The sequence below is a fragment of the Symphodus melops genome (genome assembly GCF_947650265.1).
Source record: "Symphodus melops genome assembly, chromosome: 13".
Taxonomy (NCBI): Eukaryota; Metazoa; Chordata; class Actinopteri; order Labriformes; family Labridae; genus Symphodus; species Symphodus melops.
Genome location: NC_136703.1, coordinates 24076043 through 24088654, shown reverse-complemented (window position 1 = coordinate 24088654; position 12612 = coordinate 24076043). Strand labels below are relative to the sequence as shown.

At 44.1% G+C, this 12612-nt stretch overlaps 1 long non-coding RNA gene across 2 annotated transcripts in view; it reads left to right on the top strand.

Annotated features, from left to right (window-relative positions):
• The window catches only part of LOC306833777, a 64219-nt gene that overhangs the window by 23180 nt on the left and 28427 nt on the right, over positions 1–12612 (top strand). For both annotated transcript variants that reach the window (XR_013780417.1, XR_013780418.1), the window contains exon 3: positions 9988–10138. This is a non-coding gene — a long non-coding RNA (uncharacterized lncRNA). The remainder of the gene's footprint in view (positions 1–9987; positions 10139–12612) is intronic.

The following is a 12612-nucleotide window of genomic DNA, read 5'->3' as shown; positions in this document are numbered from 1 at the left end:
TTATTAACCCCAGAATGTCAGAAAAGAGACTCTGGCTGTGACCTGCAGCGCCCGCAGCCTCACTCGTCTGGCAGACGGTCTGGCTTTTGGGCAGGTGTGAGACGAGGAAGAGTCAGGTTAGACTCAGTTAATAAAGCCTCAACCAGTTCCCCAGTCTGCCCTTGGAGATCACTTACATCAAAGCACCAATCAAAAACTGGTGCAGATATAATTTGTCATCAGGGATTTCCTGCTGGAGAATTATAGAGAAGATACAGGCCGATCAATACTATGGATTTTCACTGCAGTGGCTGATTGTCCAATTGCCGTGAAACATGTACCGAGATAAAGGGCACGCCTGCCATTTTGTAACAGACTGCCGAGTCAGCATAGAGCTTGTCAGATACTTATAGGCTGCTGTGATAGAAAATTATCATGCTGCAGTGTCCAAGTACTCTTTAACACATTTTTCCTCGGCTGGACGTGATTCATCACGGATCTTCTCTCTCTCTCTCTCTCTCTCTCTGCTTCTGAGGGGGCATCACTCTGCGTCATTGTCAAAGGCGGCTCCGGCCACACATGGATGGTGTTTAAAAAAAGAGCAGACACAGACGGGTTGCCAGCGCAATGCGATCCCTTCCGCTGGAAGGTGTCAACCAGAATTAGGGACGACGTTGGGAGGAATATGTTAAATCCCCTCAAAAACACCTCTCAACACTGACCCCTTTAAGCGTTTAAATCGAACTTCAAAAATATCCTAATCACTTTACATGAAGCGCCTGAAACATGACAAGTTTTTGCCTGAACCCGCACACACACACACACACACGGGGGGGGGGGGGGGAGATCCTCCGGGACTCTTCAAGGTCAATAATGAAGGTGTATAAAATGATTGGTTCTGAAGAATGCATCTCCTTTAACTTAATCCGGCTCTGCTCTGACACCCTGCATGGAGCAGAAGCAGATTACAGTTTTGCGGACAGCGCGTGTAGACGGTGTCGGGGGGGTCGGAGTCGCAGCGTCATCCCAGCGTCATGAACTCGACCAGTTCACGTCCCTGCAGCCAGGTCAGCATGAAGTCACATCTTTCTTTCTCTCAGGGAGGAGCAGAGCACCAGGTACATCCAGGCTGCCGTTTGCTGAGTAGGATCAACTCACTGCAGGTTTTTTTTTTTGTCATGACTAAGTGGTTGACAGGTCCATTAGTTTGAGCCAGACTGAAATATTTGAACAGCCAGTATTCAAGGTCTTCAGAAGATGATTCCACCTTTGCTTTTGTTTTAAACATATCAAACTCTTAATCACGTGGAGGGTTGTTCAGCTTGTATTTTCAGCTTGCACCTCGGTATCCCTTCAAAATGTTCGTCTCTGGTGGTTTAGCCGGGCGCAGACTGTCACTCTTGTCGTCTTTAGTGATGAACTTTTTGCAAGCGGTGTTTTGAGAGTATTTTGGTAGCAGTCTACCAATGTTTTAGTCGGACGTTTAAGGAGACATGACGGGTACGACGGAGCGTCTCAGTCTTAAAATGTGGAAACGCGTCACGAAGTTCATTCATTGATTGGCATCGTGCAACCATTGGGCCAATTTTCACAAATGATTGATTTGCTCATTTCAAGTGAATGGTTCCAACAAAATCACAAACAACATGAAATATTTTTTATAATTATCCAAGAAAAAAAACATTCCACACAGAAACCATCTGCAATAAGTTACAATACGTCTATTTTTCGATTAATTGCGAAAATTTTAAGGACGAAACAAGTCATCAAGCTGTGAGGAGGATTCTGTGTTTCTTTCAATTCAAGAAAACGCTTTCTCCATCCTCCCCATAAAACAAGAGCAAGGACACTCTAACCTGTGGACTCTTCCCAATCCTCCCAGTATCCCCATTGACAAGCTTGTATAAGATAAAAACCTCCAACCGTCGAGCTTTGACTTTCTCTCTCTACCTGGTTGTGTCAGAAAAGTAGAAGTTTTATTGTCAATTGTACCATCTTACCATGCATTGTATGCATGCAATATAAAACATCCAAAGTACAGAAGATAAAAAGTCCAAACAGTAATAAATGTTCTTGGACCTGACATGTAGGATAAAAATCCACCAACGGAAGGAGTGACAATCAGCTGCTTTTTACCTTCATTCATTTTAGCATGAACATTTTGACGGTCCATTGAATTTAGTAAAATAAGGTGTGTAACATTAAAGCTACAGCTGTAAGTCAATGTCTCAGATAAATATGGAATCAACTTTTCAGAGGACGTCCGTCAGAGATCAGGGCCGTGAAAAACACGAGGGCATCGAGGCTCAATAGAAAAGTTCTTGGAGTCCAGTCTTTGCTTTTTTTTTAGATTTGAAGTGCAGATAGATATTTGGGGACTTTAAGAACAGGTCCGTGTTTTGGGGGAAATTCGGGTCGCAAGGACAATATGTCATGTCATAGAGTGAAAACAAGCATCTCAGGGTGGATGGGCTTTGTACCACGGCGCACTAAATGGAGCTTGGACATGTCTGTCTTTGTTGTATATGCCAAGCCCGTCTGTGTAGTCTGAGGGCAGCGACGTTCAGGGCTCGGTGCCAGGCAGGGAAAGTGAGAGGCTGCGGCTCAGTGACAGAAGCAATGACCCTCAGCTCAACCATCCTTCACTGTTTATGGATGTACTGTTTCTATAATGACCCACTTTTAAAGCTGCTCTGCCAGTTTGGAACATAATATTTTCACTTCTTAAGGAAGTGTTGGCAGACCTCCCCGTAGGGATGACCGAAAGGTTGACGCCACAAGAGTTCATGTAGCTGAACACCCGAGAGGCCGTTCTGTTTATTGTGCGTGTCGAGGGTTTGACTCGAGTCGAGGCCGAGAGGAACAAACACAAGGCGCCCTGTTCATGACACTTTTACAGGCTGTTTAATTACGCTGTGGAGGGTTCACTCAAACTTTGGCCAATCGGAGAACACACTGCTGCAAATCAACAATTATAAGACCAGATGTGAGACTGTAAGGCAGCGATGTAGTGCAGTGTTTGTTTTTATCTCGGGTCATCGCACAAACCTGGAGTGCATCTCAACCAGCTGATTGGCCGACCTGTGACGTAGCTTAACAGCAGTTATCAATCAATCAGTCTTTAATTGTGTGATGCCAATCCATGACGAATGTTATCTCAAGGCTCTTTACAAAAATCAGGAAGTTTTTGCTGTAATACAAAGATCCACTGTCCATCCATCACGAGCAGTTAGCAACATTTAGCAAAGCTACAGTGACAGGCAGGACGAAGTTACCGCCTTTTAAAATGTGCGGCATTAAAAATGGGCTCTTCCTTCGAGAAGCATGTCTGATGAAGTCCCACTAACTGTAAAACAAATGGTGAATCCCGTCATTTGGAACATAAGATATTTGGCTTATTAGTTTCTGTGCCACGCCACCTGTTTTAAACGCCACCGCCAAGAGTTTGACGTTTATCTCTGTGTACATAAAAACGGCTGTTTGTTGGTTTGCTGCAGAGAAGCTGAAATTAAAACATGTTAAAAAAAATGTGTTGTACCAACATTACATCTCCGGGAACTGCAGAATATATCACTAACAAGCCAAAAGCCTCTTTTTTTAAACGCTGAGCAGACGTATCCAGAATACCAAAAAAAAAACCCGGAATAAAAGCCGATCTTAATTTACGGCCCTCTCTCTTTTATCGCCGCGTGTTGCTTCAAGTTTGGTCTCAATGAGGAGAAAAGGCATCACATCACGAACAAGTAAAAATGAAGATCCGTCTAAGAAAGACGAAATAAAATGCTTTGATGCGATCATGTCGTGAGGCAGGTTTGCATTCTGTCGTGTCCCCAACTTTCCACACAGTCCGAGAACGCCGCGGTCCGTCAGCGCCACTGTCGACGGCGCCCGTCCTGCTCCACTGGATCCCTTTCTGGAACGTGAGCGCAGCAGACTGCAGCCGAGTGCGTCCGTATGGTGTGTTTTATTTTGAAATGGACGCGAACGCAGCTTGATGCGTGCTACGTGGAAAATAGACTCTTAGCTTATTTGAAACAAAGACATTGGTGATGCTGGAGACGGGCCGCGATGCCCGCTGTGCTAACAGAATCATCTAGAAGAGAGGCGGTGGACGCCGCTGAAAGAGAATGTTTTACAAATCAAAACAAATGAGTCGTTTGTTCTGTCACTTGTTCATCAGTTTTGATATAGTTTTACACAGATAAATATATTCTGGAGTAAATTTATCAGAAAGAACAATTCCAAATGTGTGAGCAGCCAAAGTGACTGAGAGGATAAAGTTCAGCTGGACCGACTCTGGTCACAGGTGAACTATTAAAAAAGCAACTTTTCTGCTCTCTGTTGTCCTTCCTGCCGCCTGTTTTGAGAGGACGGGCGAGGAGATGAGTGTTTTGGGAAATATGCACGGCGAAATGAATTCACAGTGTAGTGTAATGAGGACTTGCATGAGCTGTAATTGTTATTATTGCCAGACACAAATTGAAAAGCATAACCTGTCTGACACCAGCTATCAGTTGTCATTATGTGGGGAAAACATGTCCTCATTGCAGATAGCTGTCTGTTGACACCCAAAGTAATTGAGGAGGTAGTGGAGCTGCTGAAGGCTCTCAAAGGGGAGGACGAACACTTGATCAGAGCATTTTTATGTCTTCGGAGATGATTTGATTTTCACATAATGTCTATTTTACAGCCAGATATGCCATTAATTTGCATGATGGCGAGCCCAAATGTGACGTTTTTATTTAGACATCTCCACAATGTTTGGAGAACAATTGGGTGGTTGTTTTTTCTTCTGTCAGTCTCTCAGAGCCGGGGCGTCTCATTATATCATATCTAACAGAGCAGTGAATAGCTGCCTCTCTCCTCACATTGCTGTGTCAGGTCAATGTGCCATTTTTTTAAGTGGTGACGGTTGGGGGGGGGGTTGTCGTTGACAGCAAGATGATGGTTACACGTTTAACTCTTTGTTGTTGTTTACAACAGCAGAAACTAAAGACGAAGAAACAAAGAAATTAGCCAGAATATAAACTGTTGTTGACATTTAACTGGCGAACTGATTTAAGTTTCATCCAGTGTGAACGGGCTGACCTCCTCTCTGCAGAGCGGCAGGAGCCACAAGTGACCAACTGAAGACATGAAGATTTCTCTGCCTCTTCACACCAGCTCACCCAAACTTAACGTGGAAAACGTAACGCGCGGCCGGTTGGACAAACTCTGGGTCAAGTTAAGGTGAAAAAGCTCCAATGGCTGGACCAATGGCGCTAGTGCATGTAAGTGAGGGGGGGCGTGGCTTTGGAGGGAGCACAGAGCTCATGCTAGTTTTTGAAAATGACCGACCCTGCCTTTACAGGGTGACAGTACCCGTAGTGTTCATTAGTTTAAGATTTACCCTGACTTACTGCAACTAAATGCTAATTTGTCGTTGCAAAAATGGCACACTTACTCAACATATCTCCTTCTTCACAATGAGTCTTGTTTTTGCTTCCGGTGACTGAAAGAATCAGTGTTGTCTCCACTCAGAAGGCGCGAAGGCTACCTTAATAAACGTGCACTGTGATCTGTATTTCTCTGCAGCACGGCGCCCTCGCTCTCTCCCCTGTTAGCTCAGGCTGGCAAACTGGGCAAGTCTGTGCTTGGTGCCTGAAGCGCTGAAGCGAGAACAAGGGGGCTTCTTTCCCATGAACTGGAGCCAAGTGCCAGCACTTAAGGTGAAGGGCCGAGGCGCTGGAGAAGTAATTTAATCTGAGGCTCTGCCCAATTCCCTGGGCGGCCGAGTTTAAGAAAGGTCACATAGAGAAACAGGCACTGGTGACCCCTTCCCAATTACGGGCGCTACAGCAGAACATATCACAGCACCGTCCAAAGTGACAGTCATTTAGCAGCAACTCATCTGAGGGGAGGAAGCGGGAGATGGATGATAAGGAAATAAAAAATGATTTGCCAGGACCTGTTAGCCACTTCTCTACACAGGCCTGCTGCTCCCCCCAGCTCCTTCCTGTCTTATTTTCACACACTCATATACTCCCCCCCCCTCTCTCTCTCTCTCCATCTCTTCCCACCCCCTGCCACCCCTGCTGCCCATCTCCCTCCTGCTCCACAGACACGTGACGACTCCGCATGATTATTGGCGCAATCACTCATGTAACAGCCTGCCCAGCTTTCCGTGGGGGCTCCAGTATTTGTCACTGTCACTTCCCCAAGTGCTCCGCCATTGTCTTGGAAATTGTATGTGTAAGGCAAGAGATGCCTGTGACCCACTTCGACAAGGGAGCCAGCGATGTGAGGGCGCTCATCACACAAAAAAACAGCAGTTTGATGTGTCCTATTATGTGTCCCAGCAAGAGCCATAAATAATTGTGACAAGTTTTTTGTTGCGCGTGAAAGTCCTTGACTCTGCCTCCTGTTCCAGCACCTCCTCTCTCGTATGGAGACGCTGCCAAGCACCCCCGATGATAGATGGCACGGTGCAGCAAATGACAACGGGATAGATTTTTAGTTTGTGCTTTGGAAGGGATCAGTAATGGTGCTTTGCTGTACAAAGCAATAAAAGAGAAGGACAAGAGACAGAGGGGGGAGAACGAGGGGAAAACAACACACACACACCAAAAGAGATCCATCGATGGCGGAGAGGGAAGAATGATGGTCGGTGACGCATGATTTTTGGCCGTTTGAGCACTTAGATATATGAAATCAGGCTTTGTCAAGGCAGAACGCTGGTGTGTTATTTGTCCAGAAAAACATACATAAAAAATGCATGAAATCCACTTCATGGTTTTATATTGTCCACTTCCACGGAGAAGAATAGTCTCCTTCTTCTAACAATAAAAGGACAAATTGATATACCCCAGTACGACTGCATTGTTTTGGTTGTTTGCCTTTACAAACAGAAGCTGTTTTGCAGTTGTTCAACTATTCATTTGACTACTTTGTGTTTTTAGCTCTTTGTTCCTTCCCGAGCGGTGGATTCGGACTGCTTAGCAAAGAGGAAGAAAAAAAAAAAAACGTCTGTGAAAAATCGACACAGGCGTTAGATAAAGTACCACCTGCAGGTCTCGGGTGCCAGGCGGGCAGGATACTGGAAGACAGTATGATCAGTCATGGTAATGAGCGCGCGGCTGACATACATGCTTTGAATTATATGACTTTGAGGCCTAGGCACCCCTCATACCAGGCCTCAGCCATTAGTTCAAGCACTCTCTCCTTATCTCAGAGTCAAGCTGTGAAGTTTTAACAGCACCATCATTCCCATTTTTCCCCCCTCTAAATTGTTCCTCAGACACAGCGGCGCTCACAGACGTAAATTAAGAGTGTTTGTGTACTTTGACATAATGTACTTAAACAAACACAAACTGCACTTGTTTTGTCTGCATTGCTCAAGCCAACAAAGTTTATCTCCTCAACTCTCTTTAATGACATTATGCAGATTGATTGCTTGATATCAGCGGTCACGACAGCTTGTGAGCATGCTTGCGTTCATGTTTGTCTTTCTTAAGTTGACCGCAGATGCATTTGCTAATTGTATCCTGCTTCCTCCGTCACAATTATTAATTTATCTCTTAAGACCACTGCGGCAAGTGATGATCATTCATGTCGCCGCATCCGATAGTTAAGAAGTGGGCTTCCGTAAAAATCCATCATGTACATCAATGCACATTACTGAGGTAATTAAACAGGAGGTAATACTGCCAGATATCGTAAAATATCAGAGGGTGATCATACGCCCCTTAACACAGCCTCGGCAACGTGGAAATGATGCAGGAGATGAGGGATCAGCAGCAGGAAAAATCCACACAAATGTAAATGTAATTTGTCTATTTTAAAGTATCAGTACCTTACCCTGTGAAATATACTAATTATTTGAAATGTACTGATTACAGCAAGCCCAGAAAGTGGCATTAAAATAATTACTCGTGAGCCCTCTCAGAGTTTGTACATTTAGCACTGTACCACCATTAGGAATAATCTGTCCAATTAAAGGTTGTGTAATTAATTAAGTGCACATTCTGTGAAGAGGAGAGGGGAGAGAATTTATCAACCTGCTGAAATATGACCTATCTTGTCCAAAAGACTAATATGTTTAAACAAAAGATGAAAATTGATGACAACATTATTTGTTACAAAATGCTCACTGTGCAACTATGATGCATCTGTACTTGGATTCGGCTTCGTAGCATTGTCCTCACAAAAGCTGTGATGTATTACCCCCGGCTGCCTGGCAATAACTTTCAATGAAGGGCGCTTTGCCTATCTAGTGAAACAGTCTGTTACTTTATCCCACTTCACATTTCAGGACCTTGACTTGAAGCATCATCTGCTACATTAAGACATGTTTCCATAAGTGGAATTGTAAACATAAATACTGTCGAGGCCTCGTGTAGATGGATGCGCTCGTGGCGTGCCGTGTTGTGGATAAGCCAGGTTTTGGCACCCGAGCAGGCATCCTGAAGCCTCCGCCCAAAAGTGTAGTAGAGCAGAAAACATCTCGCTGTGCAAAACCTGTCGGGTCATTTCTGTTGTAGCGAGAAGATTTGAGCCAATGTCCTGTATGCGTATGTGTGTAGGAGTGTATTTGCATTCGGCAGTGAACAAGATGCCAACAGTTTGCACAGATGCACGTCGATGCCAACTCTACATATGGCCTCCACCAACACTACAGGGAGCCGGCATCATAGCCCAACAGTTAGCAAAGCACAAACACATGTCCAACGCTACCAAGACCGGGACGGGTATTCACTGTGGGCGAGCTGCAGCAACACAGTGAAGAGCCGGTGCTGACTCACAGTGAGTCATGCAGAATGTTTGAGTAGTATTCTTATAATACTATAGCGCTGTCAGAATTAAAGGTCTGCATTGATGAACATTCACAATAAATATTCCTCAGGCGAAGAATGTGATGGAAATGAGCTCGGTGTGATCTGAGAAGTTGGACGAGGTGACTTTGTGGATGGAAAGTCCACACTTCTAAGGCTTAAACAGACCGTTTTGAGATTTTCCCTTTGTGACATCACAAAGGGCAGGAACCCCTCCCCCCCTGATTTAAGGAGGATTTTAGTCATCAACCCACTCATGACACATCTTAACGTTTGAACCTGTAGCTAAAATGTGACAGTTTGCTTCATCTGCCCGACGCCTTGCTCACAGAACCGAGCTGTAATATGAGCACATTTTTAGTCGTGTACGTGATTTAACAAAGGCAGGGCATAGCTCGAGCTCTATGAGCCCCCGTGTGCTGGGCGGTGGAGTGCAGAGTACCTCCGTCCGCATCTTCCCAAACCGCCAAGCGGCTGACAGCTCTCAGCCCAGAGAGAGAGAGAGAGAGGAGAGGGAGACATAAATCCTATGTCCTATATAAAAAGAAATACTATCCGTGTCAAGGAAAGGTGGGATGCCCTAAAATGAATGATAACAGACTCATTAAAAGTAACGGCTGCCTAAATGATAAATAGCCTGCTTCCTGAAAAGAGCTCGGGACAATGGCTTTCACAAATTAAGACTGCAGACCTTTGCCTGGAGGTGTTATGGGCCCTCTTCTCCTTCACTAAAATATCAACTACTTCCAACACGGTGTTGAGTTTAACATTATGGCTCCTTTAAGGAAAGCTTTAAGCGTTCACATACTGCACAGACTTCCCGGCACTTTAATTCCGAAAAGACACTTTCTTAATTCTGTTGCTGCAAAACACACTTTAGAAAAGTTATTCATGTGTGAAATAAAAAAAAAAAGTGTAAACCAATTAATTTATTCCACATCAGCTGGCATTTGCAAAAGAAAGCCTAACAAGGATGCTGCTGAGCTTTGGCACTACAAACAGACCACTATTAAGCATGTAAACCTGGCACCGTAGTTTAGGACCAATAGTGAGTGTCTGAGACGGATCTCACATTCCTAATGATGACAGTAAATTAAGCTCAAACCGTAAACTCAACCGTACACATCTTTTTCGGACGGTAAAAAGTCCAGCCAGCGTTCATCAAGTCTAAACATTTACATCTGTGTGATATAAACAGATTCCAGCTCTGTAAATAGTGCAGAGAAGAGACAGAGCTGCGGGCCTGTCAGAGGGAATGAAGATGAGGAATGGATGACTCGTGCGTGGAGCTGACTTCTGAACTGATAGACGTCCTCTCCTGAGCAGGCTTGACGGGGGCAGACGTGTCCGTAAGTACCCCCCCCCCCCCCCCCCCCTCCTTGCCTCCCCTCCTGTCGTCTCCTCTGTAAACATGGCATTCCACTTGCATGAGAACAGTATTTAGCAAAAGCTTCATCAAGAACTCAAAGACCTGCAGTGACAAGAGTTATGTGGCTCCTCCAGGATGGTGTTCTCGTGCAGCTCTGTGAATCATGGGAACTCTGGTGTTTAGAGTAGACATACGTCTGTGTAGGCAGAACTGAGGGGGTGGTCACATGGACAGCTGGTAAAGAGGAAGTAGCTATATATTAGGCCGAGCTCTACTGTGACATATTTTGGGGTTTGAACGATTAATAAATATAAAATGTTTGGGGATTTTTTTCCAGTAGATTGCACTTGCCAGCAGACCTGAAAGTCGTTGCAACAGCTGCAACATGCGTCGTTCTGTCTGCAGGAAATGAACCATATCAAAGTACGTCAACTCACACAGATTAGAGTTTAGGTTTATTTTCTCTAACGAGCTCGGATCCTTTTAGTGTTTGACCATTTTACAGGATCGGTTCCTGCAGAGACATTTTGTTATGTTAGGATCCGTTTCTCAAACCAGAAACAGCCGTTCCATTGGTTTCTTCAAAGCCAGCCGACTCCATTGACAAAAACAGTCATTTAAGAACTAGCGAGTTGCTGATCTACTAAAACAGGTTGGTTCCCAATCCAAGAGCTACAGTACCAGCACAGTACCCTCTTCAGTGATGTTGATAACACAAACTTCAACAAGCAAAATAACAAAGCAGCGAGTGGTGGACAAGCACCTCCTAAGTTGTGTTTAATTTTCACTTTTTGTGAATGGACGGTTGCTTTGCAAGAAGCAATCAAGGTCAAGGTGAGTGAATGAAAATGCTGGTTTCCATAAGGAATCTCACTCTTCAGTAAGATGTCCATATCTGTAGAGATCCTCTCCAAAAACACAAAGACTTTGAGAGGGCGTACTCTCATTGGGACATTTAACCCCTTCCCAATTACACTTCAGACATCATAGTAGATTTTCCAGATGACGGCTGATGCAATCTGCATCCGCAATTACAAAATGTTTTACGCCTCTAAGTAATTTATATCCAAGATTTTGTAAAAAAAAAAAAAAAAAAAAAAAAAAGTAGGGCCCATGTTTAAAGCTGACCTCTTCAGTGGGTCACTGATCACAGCTTTGGTTTTACATGCTTCCAGGGAACGGGGTTGGGACAACTTTTTTAAGTGCAGAGTTTTGCTTTTGGCCGGCCTCCAAATACATGACAGCTTAGTTCCTGCATTTTAATTCCAGCCTCAGTCGTAGCATTGCCCAGCACAGCCAAGCTCTCATGTCTGTGTATAAACCTGCTCTAAGGACAGATACAGGAAACAAGGCTTTGATCCAGCTGACAGCATGTCCCGATACAATACTATATCTGCTCTGTTCAAAACAAACCACACATACTCGTGTTATTGTCAGCACAACTTTGGTTTTAATGTTTAGCAAATTCTCACAGCAAGTGATGCTGCTTTTCTGACTCAACCAATTTGTTGTGGTCCCTCCTGCTTTCATATTAAACTTTACATTCATATAATGATTCCCCCCAACAACAAATATAATCCATCCTTTTGGGATTTAACCAGTCTGTGTTCAGGCAGACGAGTGGACTCTGGGACTCTCACAAAAGCAAACAAACAAAATTCAGTTGAAGTAGGTCATCGCCTGTGAGCCTTCAGCTGTTTTTAGGTTTACAAGGAAAAATACATACAGTCGGTACATGCATTTGAAGTTAAAACATGTGTCTGATGACGAGTGATTCTTAAGTGTCACCAAGCTCGGCTGCTTCTCGTCTATCACGTCAGACTTTGAAAAGATTTCGAAAGACTTACTCGCACAGACGCCGTCTCAACTCTTAAGATCTTTTATAAGGGCTTGGATTATTGCAGCATCACTTTTAACTATTGCATTACTATAACAACTACAGCTAGCTGCCTTGTGGGATTATTACTCTTCTTGCTACTTGTAGAAATGTATCAGAAAAAAACACGACTAACAGTTAAGAAACAGATGCAGCTTTTCGCTACAGCTTGTGTTAGCCTGTTACGTTAGCTTGGTCTAGAATTACAAGCTAGGAGGCGACCATTGAGGAATGTCTTTCACATAATTACTTTAAACTTTCACTGTTTCACCTGAGTTAAACACCATTGGGCTAACTTTGTATTTTGACAGCAAGTGTGCATTTTACAAACTCCAGTTAGCAGTTCCTTTTGTGCGCAGTGTCACGTGCCAACCCTGCATGCTAGCTGTCAACGTTTTTCTGTTTCTGTTTGGTGCTTCAAGTAGTGCATGAAAATAAACTGGTTGATGAAAATGTTCACATCAACAAACCTGAATATTCACAAAATATTAAAGTTTCCTCAAAACAAAAAATGTACGTTTAAAGTAGAGCCCGACCGATTAATTGCCCTGCCGATAAAATCGACCGATATTAGCATA